This window comes from Siphateles boraxobius, unplaced genomic scaffold (assembly GCF_051911475.1).
Source record: "Siphateles boraxobius isolate OS27281-9 unplaced genomic scaffold, OSU_SipBor_1 66, whole genome shotgun sequence".
Lineage (NCBI taxonomy): Eukaryota > Metazoa > Chordata > Actinopteri > Cypriniformes > Leuciscidae > Siphateles > Siphateles boraxobius.
Genome location: NW_027509193.1, coordinates 16,885,499 through 16,901,387, shown reverse-complemented (window position 1 = coordinate 16,901,387; position 15,889 = coordinate 16,885,499).

The window sequence follows — 15,889 nt, the reverse complement described above, 5'->3', positions numbered from 1 at the left end:
ATATTCTTTGGTTTTACTCATTGTTATGGAGGATTAAGGGAATTTGGCCTTTGTGTTTCCTCATATTTAAACTCCTGTGAAACAAGAAGTCATAGCTAGACAATTTCATGTTCCTAGTCACCCTGGTGTGCTAAAAAAGGTAAACATTAATGGGAATATACTTCAGATACATTTTACTCGTAAAAAATTCTAGGGGCACCAATAATTGCGGCCAACATGTTTTGGAGAAAAAAATGTATTTCATAATGTGATTTCCCCCCCACTTTCAATTATTTTACCTCAATGAAAGGTTCGATTTTTAGCAATTTTTTTAAATGGAAGATCAAAAGGATAAACGATGCAGATTTATTTTTTACATCCAGTTCCCTTTCAAGGGAACTCAAGCTGCGTTGAGACGCGGTGGGAACGTCCTGCGTGATTGCGTCGTGAAGCACGTGTATAATCAGTCCAATGGAAGACGTCATAGGCGGGTGACATCATAGACCAGGAAGCTATAAAGCACACCTGAAAACAGACCGCGACAGCTTCTGCGCCATCAGCAAGCGATCCGTGTATTCTGTCCTTGTCATATTGTTATATATATATAGAGGTATTCCAGAGGTTTCTTCCTCACCAATCTAATGTTCCTGAGACTGCTGGGTGTGAGCAGTCTCGGCCTACTAAGCTGTTCGCAGCACAGAGTGCAAAACAGAGCATCGCCATTCGGGCTCCTCCACAATCGAGGGTGACCTGAGTGGCGGTCGCACCCAGGGTACCAAGGTGTCAGTGTCCCCAAACGATCCTCCGAGGAGGGTCGTAGAGCAGTCAGTTCGGTTTCCCTGCCGGTTCGCCGTTTCAGGGTGCCGAGGTGCCTGCTTTTTCCAACGATCCTCCGAGGAGGGTCGTAGGAACTAAGCTAGTGGTTTTGTCACAATAGACTTAAAGGACGCTTAATTGTCTATCCATCCTCGTCACAGGAGGTTCCTGAGGTTTGCTTTCGGGGGCGAAGCATACCAGTATCGGGTTCATCCATTCGGCCTATTTCAACCTCGGAAAATTCCTGTCATAACTGCTTTCCAGTTATGACAGGAATTTTCCAAATAAAGAAAAATGCCAGCAGGCATTTGCCTCCTGCATAAACTTTAATACTGTTTATATTTTGGGCACACACGCGTTGCGCACTATTTGCGTTATACAGTATGTAGGCCTATGGCTTATTGGTCTTTGTGTGTTGTTGCTGGTTTTGCGTTATATGTATATGGCATATTGGTCTTTGTGTGTTGTTGCTGGTATACGTGGCAAATAGAGGGGCAGCACAATTGTTTTTCACCTAGAGCGGCAGAAGTGCATTCGCCGGTCCTGGGGGTGAGTTTCCATAAACATCAAAGTTTGTCGTTTTGTGTTCATTCTAAGAACACGTACACGTTACTCATGTTTAGTCCATGTTTAGACCTTCCCATACCTACCTATTGTTATTAGCAAGCTCAGGAAAGAAAAAAAAGCTGTAAAGCACAGGGGGGAGCTTTACATGGGGGTATGGCTTATCTGAATGAGATGTAAATGAGGCCGATTCTCACTCCTAGCAGCAGAGAGAGCTGAGAACTGCACAATCTTTAGAGGCTGTTATCTAACCTTTTAGGTTTTTTGACGGCTACCTTCAAATGGCCACAACTTCTCCAAATATTGTCAGATTTCCATGTGTTACACATCGCTGGAAAGCTTGGAGACTACACTTTCAGAATCTATGAATAACTCAAAATGCCCCAGAACTGACATGTGTCTCTACTTTCCGTGATCGGTCAAATATGCGTGGATGCAGCTCTGGCTCCTCTGAGACTCCAGGGCATTCGCGTATTATATTATATCAACGATTGGTTGATCCTAGCTCAATCTGAGCATATGGCAGTTCGGCATCGAGATGTCGTTCTGTCTCATTTAAAGATGTTGGGGTTGCCGCGCAACGCCAAGAAGAGTGTGCTCCTCCCAGCTCAGAGGACCACTTTTCTAGGTGTAATATGGGATTTGACAACAATGCGGGTACGATTGTCTCCAGCACGTATTTCTGTGATTCTTACAGCCGTAAATGGGGTTTATCTAGGCCAGTCACTCACTGTGAAACAGTTTCAGACTAGTGGGTCTCATGGCAGCTGCGTCCAACGTAATTACTTTTGGCCTTGTGTACATGAGACCCCTGCAGTGGTGGCTCAGGACCAAGGGGTTTTCTCCGAGGGGAAATCAGTTTTCGCATGATCAAGGTCACGCGGCTATGCCTACGTGCCTCGGTCATGTGGAAGAACCTTGGTTCCTCGCCCAGGCCCAGTGTTGGGGGCTTCTTGTCGATGCATAATGCCATAGACGGATGCTTCCCTCAGAAGTCAGGGGTGATCATGAGTGGTCGCTCGGCGGAAGGTCCGGACAACACACTGATGGTCCGGGGAATGGAGACTTCACCCCGAGGTGGTGGAGCTCCTATGGGAGAAATTTGGTCAAGCTCAGGTCGATCTTCTCGCATCATACGATACAACCCATTGTACGCTATGGTTATCCCTCACATATCCAGCGCCTCTCGGACTCGAACCTATGGTGCAGGTGTGGCCGAGGCTGCACCTGTACGCATTCCCCCCAATATCAATGCTCCCGGGAGTTCTGGAGAGGGTTCGCCAGGAAAGGGCTCATCTATTATTAGTAGCCCCGCAGCACTGGCCGGCCCGAGTGTGGTTCTTGGACCTAGTGTCCCTTCTGGAGTGCTCTCCTATGGAGATTCCTATCAGGAGGGACTTGCTATCCCAAGCATGGGGCACAATATTTCAACCTCACCCGGAGTTGTGGAAACTGTGGGCTTGGCCTCTGAGGGGGCCCAGCTCATAGAATCCGGTCTCTCGACTGAGGTCGTTGAGACCATCCTTCAATCCAGAGCTCCTTCCACGAGAAAACTATATTCATTGAAATGGAAACTGTTCTCTTCATAGTGTGGAGAATTTTTTTAAAATCCTGTTAACTGCCCGGTTGGTACAGTTCTCGATTTCCTTCAAGACCGTTTCTCTGCTGGATTATCTCCCTCAACCTTAAAGGTGTACGTAGCGGCTATATCTGCTTATCGCACCCCTCTAGGGGCTTCTTTTCTTGGGAGAGATCCTCTTATCATTTGTTTTCTCCGTGGTACATTGAGGCTGAGGCCTGCACTGCACTCTAGAGCACCAGGTTGGGATTTAGCCATTGTACTTGAGGGTTTGGCCTTGGCTCCCTTCGAGCCTATTAAAGATGTTTCAGAGAAGTTCCTTACACGAAAAACTCTATTTCTATTTGCTATTTCTTCTATCAAGAGAATTGGAGATCTGCAAGCCCTGTCTGTGGCTCCTTCATGTTTGGAATTTGCACCTGGTATGGAGAAAGCATTTTTGCACCCTAGGCCGGGTTACATTCCGACTAATGTGGCCGGCCCTATTGTGCTGTAGGCTTTTTGCCCTCCACCTTTTAATACCCCAAATCAGGAGAGTCTCAATCTGTTATGTCCCGTTAGGGCTTTGGATGCCTACGTTCACAGAGCTGCCCTGTGGCGTTGATCAGAGCAGTTATTTGTCTGCTTCGGCTCGACCAAGAAAGGTTGCCCTGCCTCGAGACAGGTAATGAGCAAGTGGGTAGTTGAGGCTTATGAAGCGGCCGGACAGCCTTCCCCTATGGCTATTCGGGCCCATTCTACAAGGAGTAGGGCTGCCTCTAAGGCTTTAATTTCGGGTGTTTCCCTTCAGGACGTTTGTAATGCGGCAGGCTGGTCCTCACCACATACATTTGTCAGATTTTCTGCTGTTATCTCGGGACGCTAGTCCCGAGGTAAATAGCGTTCGTCAGCTCCAGTTTGTATCCAGCCTCTCACGGAGACTTCAGATGCCCCAACGCCTGTGAAGAGACGACTCGACGCCTGTGAAGAGACGACTCAAAGCCGGCGATATGTTATGCCATAAATTAATACTTGATTAACTAACTGTATTTTTCTATGTACATTTCCGAAATGCAATTTCTGTAAAGCTGCTTTGAGACAATGTGTATTGTGAAAAGCGCTATACAAATAAATTTGAATTGAATTGAATTGAATTTTACGACTTAGACCTCTCCACTCCCGGGGCTAGGTTGCTTGCTTCTTAGTGTGCGCTTGGACTTCACACAGAACGGGCATTTCTCATTATGGCGTAGTGGGGTTCCCACCGCGTCTCAACGCAGCTCGAGTTCCTTTGAAAGGGAACGTCTCAGGTTACGTATGTCACCCTGGTTCCCTGAGAGGGAATGAGACGCTGCGTTCTCCTGCCATACTTCCTGCATGCCCTGATCGATTTGGTTCAAGCTTTTCAGAAGCTGTCGCGGTCTGTTAGCTCCGATCCTCGAATCTGACTGGACAAGAGGCTTTCTGCTGATATTTCACCAGTATCATCGTCTTCATCTCTGCGCATAGACAGGCTGTCACTCAGCGCACAGTTACATTGTTACGCCAATAGGTGGCAGCAAAGGGGACTCACTCAAAGGTACTTTGAGTCATTAAACAGTTCATTCACCAAACACGTTAAAAAAACGCTGACTCATTAAAAGATAGATGTAATGAAACAAAGTTTTAATTATTTTAAGTTTGAGCTCCACTTTTCAAGAATCAGCTGACCAGCAATGCGTCACATGAGTAACGCTGAAGCTGATGCTTCACTTATAGATTATCATGACAGAATATGCAAATCAATGACTTGAAGATAGTTAACTCCAAATCAGCTACATAAATTCATCAAATAATCATTCAATAGAGAACAATGGCATTGATGCAATGCATTGACCAATCATGGTAAATACCCTTAAACGTTAAATGGATGATACGACGAATATTTCGCTTTCCTTGGACACGGCAACCTTTTCATGAATATATATGACTTGACCGCAAAGACAGACGCAGATAATCGTATGCGCTCAGTCGATCTCTCTCATTCACTGTCTGTTTAGGCTTGTTAAAGTCCCTGTAAAGTCAAAATTAAATATGTGTTCTGAGTTTGTCACAGAAAAATGTGTTATTAGCCACCCAGGCAAATCTGAATAATATAAAAAGCCGGCAAGTACATAAAATAAGTTATCAAAATCTTGAAAAAATTAGCAGTAGTCTCTGCTCTCAAACGCTGGGGGCATGTCCACTGGCTGCGCTGAAACCACGCCCACTCGCGGGAAAGCTGCTGTCACCACACTCAACTGTCAACGCTACAGCTGGAATGGAGGCTCGCACGGTGGGCACGCACAGTCGATGATGGCACCAGTTGTCGGCGCAACGGAAGGATGAAGGCCGAGGCGGGAGATAGTCGGTTCGGCCCCATTCAACAGTAACAGCGGATTATCAGTGAATCCCAGTTGTCTCCGACGAAAGTTTATAAAACTATCCCGTGTAAAATGATCACTACAGATGCGGGTTTTGGCGTTGATCCTCCGCTCTCCATCAAGGTGGCTCTTCACAAAATAATTTCACCTCTTCTTGATGTGTTCGTTTTTCAGAAATTTAAACGACACGATCTATTTTGTACATGATCGCATCCAGGTAGTACGCATTTCTGTGACGAAGGCATAGCTAGCTAGCAAACTGTAGGCTGTAGTAACTAATAGTACTGACAGTAACTCTCGATTACAGGAGGGGCCAGCCTCAGTGGCTCCAGTGCGTCATCAAGTAGGGGCGTGTCCAGGAGCTCAGGCACTCCAGTGCGTCATCAAGACCCCGTTTTAGCCCCGCCCAAAAAATCCGGAACACAGCAATGGTGAAAAACTGTTTAATGGTCTAACTCCACAATTCGGTAGTTCACAGTTCACAGTCTTTGTAATATGTTTTAGCAATACATTTCTAACATTTATAATGTGTTTAGAATTTATTTTTGAATTGCCTTTACAGGGACTTTAAGTGCAAATCCTCTGTACAAATCATCATGATAAACAGTCTTGTTATCAATATTAACTTATTTAACATTAAATACACATGCATGAAGTTCAAAACAAGAAGGGTATAGTCTTATGAAAAAAGAAAACATGCGAATATTGCGGTTGCAGTGGTTACTTGCATTCCTCTGCGGTTGGCTTGTCAGTAGCGCAGTACTACAATATTGCAGTTTTCGCGACAACCCTAACTGCATCGTTAATTAACTCAACCAAACGAATCTTATATGAGATTAACCAGATATATATCCACATAATAGACATATTACAATGGCACAAAGGCTGTGAATGCACAAGAGACCACTCTCTTTCCACAACAACGCGCTGAAACACGGGCACACAAAGAATTCACAACATTCTTTTACAGTGTTCTCGTTATAATTATATGTAGCCTATATGACAGATTTGTGCAGCACATGTTGCACTTAACTTGTCTTCCTTTTCGAAGAGATTCCAAACATACTAATCAATTCAAAACCACCATGACTAACAGTGCGCATCTGAAGTGTCTCAGCTAAAGGAAATAATCTATTACCTATCGGCTTTAATATATTGGCCAGATTTTCTTATCGGATTGATAACGATAACATTAAAAATTAGCATTTATCGGTCGATAACAATATGGTGACCGATATATCGTGCATCCCTTATTGAAATGTGAGGATCGGGTGTGGATATCATAATTAGAGAAAATCATAGGTAGTAGTTGGTGGGTGGATGATGATTTATATTAACAGCGAATTCGGTTGACGTCAGAACTGATCAATGCATCTTTAATTGACAGCTGGATCTATTGCCAGTCATGAATCTTGTGAGCCACCTAAATATTGCTTTTTTTTTCAATTTTATTTGCATATGTGACCTTGAAGTAAATCCAAGTAGTCATATTACATTACTTTCATATTGTGGTCCTTGAATTAAGTTACTATATACTTCTAACACTAGAACCGCCACGGGGTAAAATTTTATTTCAATAAAATAATTAAAAATATCCACTTCTCCCAGTCATTGACTTTTACCAAAATTGTGTTATTTACAATCCCCTGTTCTTAATTTTTGTTTTAAAACAAAATCAGAAAAAAACGGGGCTATTTATACCTATAAGTGCGAGCAGGTCAAATTTACCTATATAATGCCTTTATTTTCACACTGTTTTAACATTCTATGTTACTAGACAACGCCTTTCACCCACTGAGGTAGTGGTAACCAGCTTTAGTTACAATGGATAAAAGAAGTCGATTTATGGATGCTAAAACGGTGTTAGAGGCAGTAAATGCCATGAGTGATGGTGAGTCTGATAGTGAGGAGATATCAGGGTGAGTGATGCATCCTGGGTCGGCTTAGCATCTGACGGGTCATCTGTCGAACACTAGTTGATGACTAAAAATAATAATTTCATGACTCTAGACATAACTATGTGAAGACAGTGGCATAATACAGTGACAATATAATTTTTTAGCCATATCAAAACAGTAGTCATGTGCATGGGTAAATTTTACCCACTGGTCGTTGTTGGTTCTGACGGTTAAAGTGTTAATATGAAGTTATTTGTACAGTAACTGTACCAGAATACATTTTCAAAGTAACCCTGCCAACTCTACTAGCGCTGGAGAGACATTAGAGAGCGGGAAGGTCTGAAAGGCCTGTTTTCTGCTCAATACTTGAGTAATATTTTTCTTTGTTTTATACTTTTCACAAAACCAAGATATGCTGTTGTTGAATCACAGCTGATTCATATATATTTGCATGATCAGACTGATGTGGCAGCTGTTGGTGGTTACTTTTTGGGGCAGAGAAATAAAGGGAGCGGTGTGTTTGTCAGAGTGCCGATTTCAAACATCAACAAGGTTTCTCAAAAATCGCTTACTGCACCTCTAACTTTTAAAAGCACTAATAATAAAACTGTTGAATGCAATCTTTAACAAATCTCAAAATGTTTACAAATTTTTCATGCTGTACATTATAATGTGTAGAATTAATTTGTAAATTAAAAACAAAAGCTTTTAGTGTGTTCATTTATTTAGACAAAACAGTATACAGAATTTCAACATGATAATTAACAACTTATCGTGTGAAATTAAATATCTGTGCTTCCCAAGCTCTGCTCAACTTTGTTGTCAGGAATTGCTGATTCTCACTGAAAATTAATAAGTGGTCGCTTCGGCGCTGCAAATCTCTGTCAGTGCGAACGTCCCATTACTTACAGCTGTATCTGCAAATTGAGCTGGGAAAGGAGAAAGTATTTTAACACTGATAAAAAATAAAACAAAATCTCTCTCAGTCTCAGCAGTAAGCTAGAACTTCAGCATTGCAGCATAGGCCCAGGATGAGAAAAGGAGTCATGTTTGGCACTGCAGTAAACCTTTCAGCTGTCCAGACAATTAGGCAACAAACAGCAAGCAGATAAATGAAGGAACATTGCAAGACAGCTTTGGCTGATGGGCGCCTCTCCCTGAAACTTGTCTGAGTCAGGATCCTGGAGATGGGAGGATAGCAAAGATGACAGGATAAAGCTGTATTTGTCAGCATTTACATCCCTGCCTGAGGATCTGACTAATCTCTTTCTTCCATCCAGCCACTTCCTCTGTCTTGCAGAAGCGAACAGTTAAACTGTTTCCAAAATGGGCATTATTCAGGAGTGCACACTGATCTATAGGCCCCAAAATAGTCTTTTGTTTTAAATGTTCTCCCTCGCTAGCTCTCAAATCTAGTTTCTCTTCCTCAGCAGTATCTTTACGAAGTCTTTTTGAAGTTTAAATGTTTGGATTTTCACATTTGCAGGTCAGACTGAGGTGGGACACCATCATCAGTCCACTCTCAATGATCCTGGAAACGTTCTGTCACCAAAGGCATGGGTTTCTGTCAAATGTTTTTTCAATTGTCTCAGATAGCTCTATGACAAATGCCCACACACACAATGATTCATCCAATCACCCTACACCCACACAATAGAGAGAATAAGAGAGAATGACGCTGGATGTAAAAAACAGCTTGTGGCAAATACGCATCGACTCGCATTTAAGTATTTTACGATGCAGTAAAACCTCAGTCCTTTGGGACTCTGCAAAGTGTGCTGGTTCAGATCCTCAGTGACATTATCTTACATGTTTATCTCCCTTTGAGACATCGTAATGTGCGCACACCCACCACAACAGGTGATGCAGCAGAGAAATGAGAAAGTGTTTTAATCTCAAATCACATGAAGTCTGTGAGGTTGCCGTACTTCAGCAGTCTGTGTGTGAACTGTGGCTGTTTATTCAGTGATACATCAATACCTCACACTGCTTTTGGCAGGACTGGCAGGACTGTGCACTGGCCTTCTGCCTACTATGCAAATCTCAGATATTGATTTGTGTCAACCAAGAGTACTTGGATACAGGACATCATCTGTGAGTTTTATACATGGATTAAATTCATGTATTGAAATTTGTCAGTACCACGCTAAATAGCACAAAACACCCAGTGTAAGCAAAATTTAGGTTATAGGAATAGTTCACCCCCAAAATTAAAAACAGGAAATGTAGAAGATTGCTCTTATCCATATAATGAAACTGAAAGTGGATAAGTAGGGTTAAAATGAGTAATGATAAAAAGAGATAAAAAAAGAACGCCGATTTGCTCTTTTAACTGTAAAGGAAAACTATGGCCATATTGAACTTAATTTTTTCCATTAATTCAAAGAACTATGAGAGGACTGTTTCATCTAAAGCTGTTTGTGAGGAAGTTTTCCAAACAACCACAGCCCTCAATTCTCATTCACATACAGTATATTCAAATACAGCACAAGACGCATTGTGCTAGATTTTAAATCAATGATGCAAAAAGCATTGGTTGTGTTGGATCTCCTGATAGTGCCAGGTTTGAAGTGAGAATGAGATTTTGACCAATAAGTGACATAATGATTTCTGTTTCTTTGCAAGACTTGACAAATATAGCACACGAGACATAAGGACCACTTTTATGACGCTTTTTGCCCATTTTGGGGATTGACTTTATTCTCTTTCACCTTATTGTCTGGAAAAGAGCAGTGTAACCATTCTGCTTTCTTGTTTCATGAAAGACAGAAAGACACAAACTTGGAACTTGAGTGATTTAAATATATTTTGGATCAACTAAACCACCCTTAAACAAGTACATATGTGCACATCAACACAAACATGAACACAAAAATCAACATACTCATTCACAGAGGCACAGACAGACATAGACTGCCAGTCAAGTCATCTTTGGCTTTCATTTACAGTACATGAGAAATGCCAGAGCCCAGGGGGGATAGCAACACGTAATGACTAACATGAAACAAATGACTCCATGTCTGGGAATAAATCACAGCCCAAACAATAATGTGCATATTAAATTGAAAAACTGTCAGGGAAAATGGCATCATTAAAATTTAGCAGCAGTATTGAACATGTTTGTCTCCATGAATAAAATCTTTCCACCTTATGATTAGATGGGGGCTTCAATACTTGAACAATAACAGACACTATTTTATTTGCAATGTATGCATTGCTTTGTGTGTGCTACCATACCACCATCTCATCATCACCCAAATTGGATTGTGTCCTGCCATATCTTCTCCTCTCATCTGACTTCCATTCTTTTCTCCTCTCATATGTATTCCACTCCACTATACTTCTTCATTCTCGACTCCTTTCCTTGTTTCTCCATCCTCTTTGTCCTGGAATCATCCCAGCAGTTCCTTCAAGAGACTCTTTTCCTTACAGGCACAATGAAATATCACAAAGCTCTCCCTAACCTCATGCACTTGCACCCGCGAGAGATGCATCCGGAACATATCCGCAAACCCACGGGCATGGGGTACGACCTGAGATTCCAGCAATAAATCACCATTACAGGGCCTTTAGCTACAGCCTAGAGTCACAGACAGCTCTCTGTCAACAGATAGAGAGATAAGAGAGGTGTGAGATGAATTAAAAGGAGCAGCTACATGTATCAAACGCAGAAGCACACCTGCTCATCTTCAAAGGCTCTCTCTTTTACCACATCCCTTTCTCGCTCTGTTACAACCTAAACAGTTTCCATAGTTTCCTAATAAACCTCATGTCTCCCCCTTGTGTTCTCTCAACCTCTAAAATGTTTTAATTTTTTCCTTTGTTTTCTGCCTCTCTGCTTTACCTGGGTGACATCAGAAAGTAGGGATGCCACCATATCATATCACGCGAGTAGTCGATACCAATACCATTAACTTTCATGACTCTCAACAGCATGTCCGATAACAAAGAATAAAAAAGATATTTACAAAGATATATGGTTAGATATTTAAATAAATGTAATGAAATAATAATAATAATAATAATAATAATAATAATATGCAGGGACACACTGCTTTATTTAAAAAGTTAAGTGGACATTTAAATATTAACAAATTAATTGAATTAATTGTATTGAAATTTTAAATAAAATATAAAAGTAATATTACATTAAAACCAATTAAATAAAAATAGTACAATTATAAAATCAAAATAAATTAAAAATATTATATAAGTGTACAAATATTATACAATTATTATATATTAGGGCTGCCCTCGACTAAAGACTTTCTATTGTAAATTAATAAGCCATAAATCATAATAACAAACCTTTTGCCTATACATTGTAGGGCTGCACAATTTGGGGAAAATGTCATATTGGGATTATTGAGGTCAATATTGCGATTGCGATATAATAAATGGTTTCAGGAGTCAACTTGCTTGGTTCTCAAGGAAAATGCACACACAGTTATAATGCTAAAATGTGTATTTCTCAACACAAACTAGCAACAACAACTAAATGCACAGTGTTTTCAAATTAAAATAATATTATTTTTCTTCAAAATTAAAAAATGACATCTTTGCATTACTGCAGACTTTTGTCTCAGTAGTACAATATTATAAAATAAATAGAACAATAAATAAGAACATTTGTATGCCATGAAAATAAGATATTTGGAACATTCTGTCCAGACAAACAGTCTGTGGATAATTTTTGGTGTAAGTGTATTGTGATTGTCAAAACATTTGGTAACTTAACAGATTTTTGTTAAGTTTAGTGACAGCATGTTACAATGTTTACATGGTACAATGACTGGTATGCTACTGTTTTTATTATTGCTTGACACAAATTTCACGATTTCAATTCAAATCTTGTGATTTGATTCCGATCTTTATTCAATATCGATTCATTTGGATAAATATTAGGTACAGTAGATACATGTGCATTTTTCTCAAGAAAAAAAAAACCCACCTAATGCTGTAAACATACAGAGAGCCCTGTCAGCTGGTATTATTATTAAAGGTTAAAAATAACAACTCAAATTAAATATAATGTGTTTTTTACTAGGTTATAATAACACCGTTACAATATTTGAATGATATAATTAAAAATATAATAAATATTTAATATACAGTGCACCGATATTTATCAAAATACTCCTTCTCTATATATAATTTGTCTAGCCAACTAACGTGCTATTAAATGGCTTTCCTGAGGAAAATGTAACGTTATGTGACATTGCCTATTGTTCTCCAGCTGTTTTACTGACCTCTTTCCGCGGTTAAAAAACACTGATGATCGATATTATGTATGAGGCATATACATTTCGGTAAGTTGTACTGTATCTTTCAACACACCTATTGTTCATTTGTGTCTATTTACTATTAACTAGTAAAGAGTAAGAGATGTTCAGTTCATGACCATGATCTGTCACGTCACATTTACAAACGCCAAAACGCTATTGTTTGAACAATTTAAATTTAAAAATAGAAATTTCAAGCTTTCATATTTCTCATGTCTGTTAGGAAAGTTCACACTGAGTTTCGGTTTATTTTTTGACGCAATCAAAGTTCACAGAGGCCGGGACAGCAAAAAGCTCATCCTGATTGTTTTGTTTATTTTACAAAAGCTCAACATGTAGTTATTGTGAGTGCACACAAATAAAATGAGTCAGTTTCGAATTACGTATTAGGCTACTCTTGATGTAAGACTTGACCAAAAATGACGGAGTTTTTTAAGTTAAATACCAGTCATCACGCCGGCGCCTACATGTCATGCAGTAAGTGCTCTATACTTCAGCTTCCACACTCCACACAAACACTTGGATATGCACCTAATAATAGTGTATATTTATCTACAGGGTTAATGTTAGAGCACGAAGCTATGTAAAGTTGCTACTACTTACATGTTTAAAACAAATAAGCCATATTTGAGGTCGATGGATGATAGGCAAACGTTTGGATTTTCTGTGTGACATGCTGTTATCACAAGGACCCGCCGTTAACGATCTGTCCCTCGCGGAGTACGTGACTTCGCCACAAGGTTTTTTTTTTGTTTGTTTTTTCGACTAACCAACTAATACAATTTTTGGTCTCTTTTCTAAGCCTCTTCTAGTCAACTAAAGATTAGTCGACTAATAATTAGGGGGCAGCCCTATTATATATGAATAGTAAATAAAACATTTAAAATAAATTAAATTAAAACAATTAAAAAATTTAAGATTTAAAAATATAAAATAAAATATTAAATTAAAACAAAATAAATAAAAAACAAAACAATTAAATAAATACAAATTCTCAAGCTTTTTTATTAATTACATATTACCAATGATTTGGTGCATCACCATCTAAAAGCATAAAACTAATATGAGTGTCTCCCAATGAAGCAGAGCATACAAGAACAAGCGACTCAGTCAGGAGACTGGGAGGTAGTTTCAGCTCTATGGCATGACTCATGCTCTTCTTTCTCTCTCCAGAACATCTCTGATTTCCCCTTTCTAGTAAGCAAAAGACTGCAAGCCTCATAAAACAACAATCAGATAAGATTTGGTGCAAAAATAGACTTGCTCATTGGAGTGGGTTCATTATTCTACAGTGTATGTACCCTTTAATTTTCTCATTCAGCGCTGACAAGTGACACCATCAGCAGCACGAGTCACTGAATGTCAAATCGAAAGGCTTAGAGATACTGCCAACCTATTGTGAAGAATGCTAAGAGAAAGTAGCCAGAGCTCATAAAAACATTCTAACAGCATTGAATACTAGATTCAGATTGGTCAATCATGGCGTTCTGCTGTCAAATATATTTTGTATATTGCCACTGTATATTTCACAGTTTTTTCTAGCAACCAATTTCCTACATAGCTGTGCTTCGTTGCACTTTTCTCTCACATGTTAAAATAATTCCAACTTAAATCAATATTTAATGTACATGTCCCTACAGAAATGTGTACACTCTCAGGGAACATTAATCTGCGATTTGACCAAGGTGTTTTCACTAGCAGACAAACTCTAAAATTCTCTAATGCTCTGTTTATCAACCAGTAAAGCTATAAAATGTTGGAAAACTAAGTGATGGTGGGAACCATTTCTCATGCTGCACTGAGAGAATGAGGAACAGGATGTCACCTCAAATATGCAACAAAAACTGTGAAATTAAATTAAATTAATGAAACTTCCAAAGGTAAACAGATGCAGACCGAAGTCTATTAGTTTGATGACACAGATGCAATTGAAAAATGAATCTTTACAAATTTACATTTTATATTTTCTGTCCCTTTAGCATATTCATTTTACTGTAGCCATAATATTTTGTTTTATCAAATTAATAGGAAGTTCATCACTTACTCACCCTCATTTATTTCAGGTTTGTATGAGTCCATACAACGGAAGTGTAATATTTGGTCTCTTGGCCACCAGTAATTTTGCAGTTGTTCACAACAGGCACCAGCATTTAGTGAGTCTCACAGGTCGTGAGGTGATACAAAATTAATATTATGAATTCTGGTCACATGTCACTTAAAATAAGCAGAAAGGATATGCAAATTGGCACCTTTCTGATCCAGCGTTGTGATTGGCTGGCCACAGTTTTTCCCCCTCTGGTGTGTAGCGGTTATTTGTATAGTTTAAAGTTCAATAAGAACCGAGTCTTTAAGGTTTTTCCTATGCATAATTAATTTTCAAACCAATTATAGATCAACAGAGTACAAACATGACTGTGCAATGTTGATCTTTCACCTATACAGTCATGTATAGCTTGACAGGTAAGTTTGTATACATTGTTGAGTAAAACTTTTCCACACGTGGTATGGGAAGGTGTTGCTATTCTAATTTAAATTTACTGGACTCGTATGGCTTCAGAAAGCTTGGAATAAACTGCTCAAATCGTAGGGACTTTTTAGAAGGACTTTATGGTGCTTTTTAGAGCCTGACAGCCCCTAGTCCCAATCTATGTTCATTGCATAAAAAAACAGTGCATAGACAGACTCACTTATTTTCAAATGGAACCATTTATTCTCAAGTATTACGGCTGTATCTTAATGGCATCTTTTTATAAATGGGCCAGTATCACTGATATTAATATAGCTAATGATGTCTCGATGAAAATTATTTCCCCAAAAATTTTAAACATTTGTTAGGCTTCAAAAAAACAACTTTTAATTAAAGTGAACTTAAAACAATCCTCACTTAAACCCATAATAAATGTCATATTTTCTGTAACGTTCCTGTCTAACAGGTATGAAATATACAGAAATTGAATAGGGTTATAAAATAGTCCGCACTGCATAAATTATAAATTAAATTAGATTAATCCTTATTAAAGCTACAAGCATTCTTTAGTCAAAGAGTAGGCCTAGTTAGTAGTTTTCTCTGTTCCCTTTGTTCTTAGGTTAACTTTACTGACATAGAGAATTAGTGGCTACTGTCACTTTAAGATCTCTCACTGCTGACATGTGTACAAGCTAACTGCGAACTGGTTCACTTCCTGCACAAGACCCGCCCTCCTCTCTAGCAATTGGCTAAGACAACCTAATATCATGCTCCCATCGGCTGTGACAGCTGGTCGCGCTGTCTCTTGAATCAAGGTGGTAGGTTGCATGGGTAGGTTGAAGGGGGCCGGTGTTTTATTCAAGTCAGATTAGGGCCTGTTCACATATTGCGTCTTTGCGCGCTCAAGTACGTTATTTCAATAT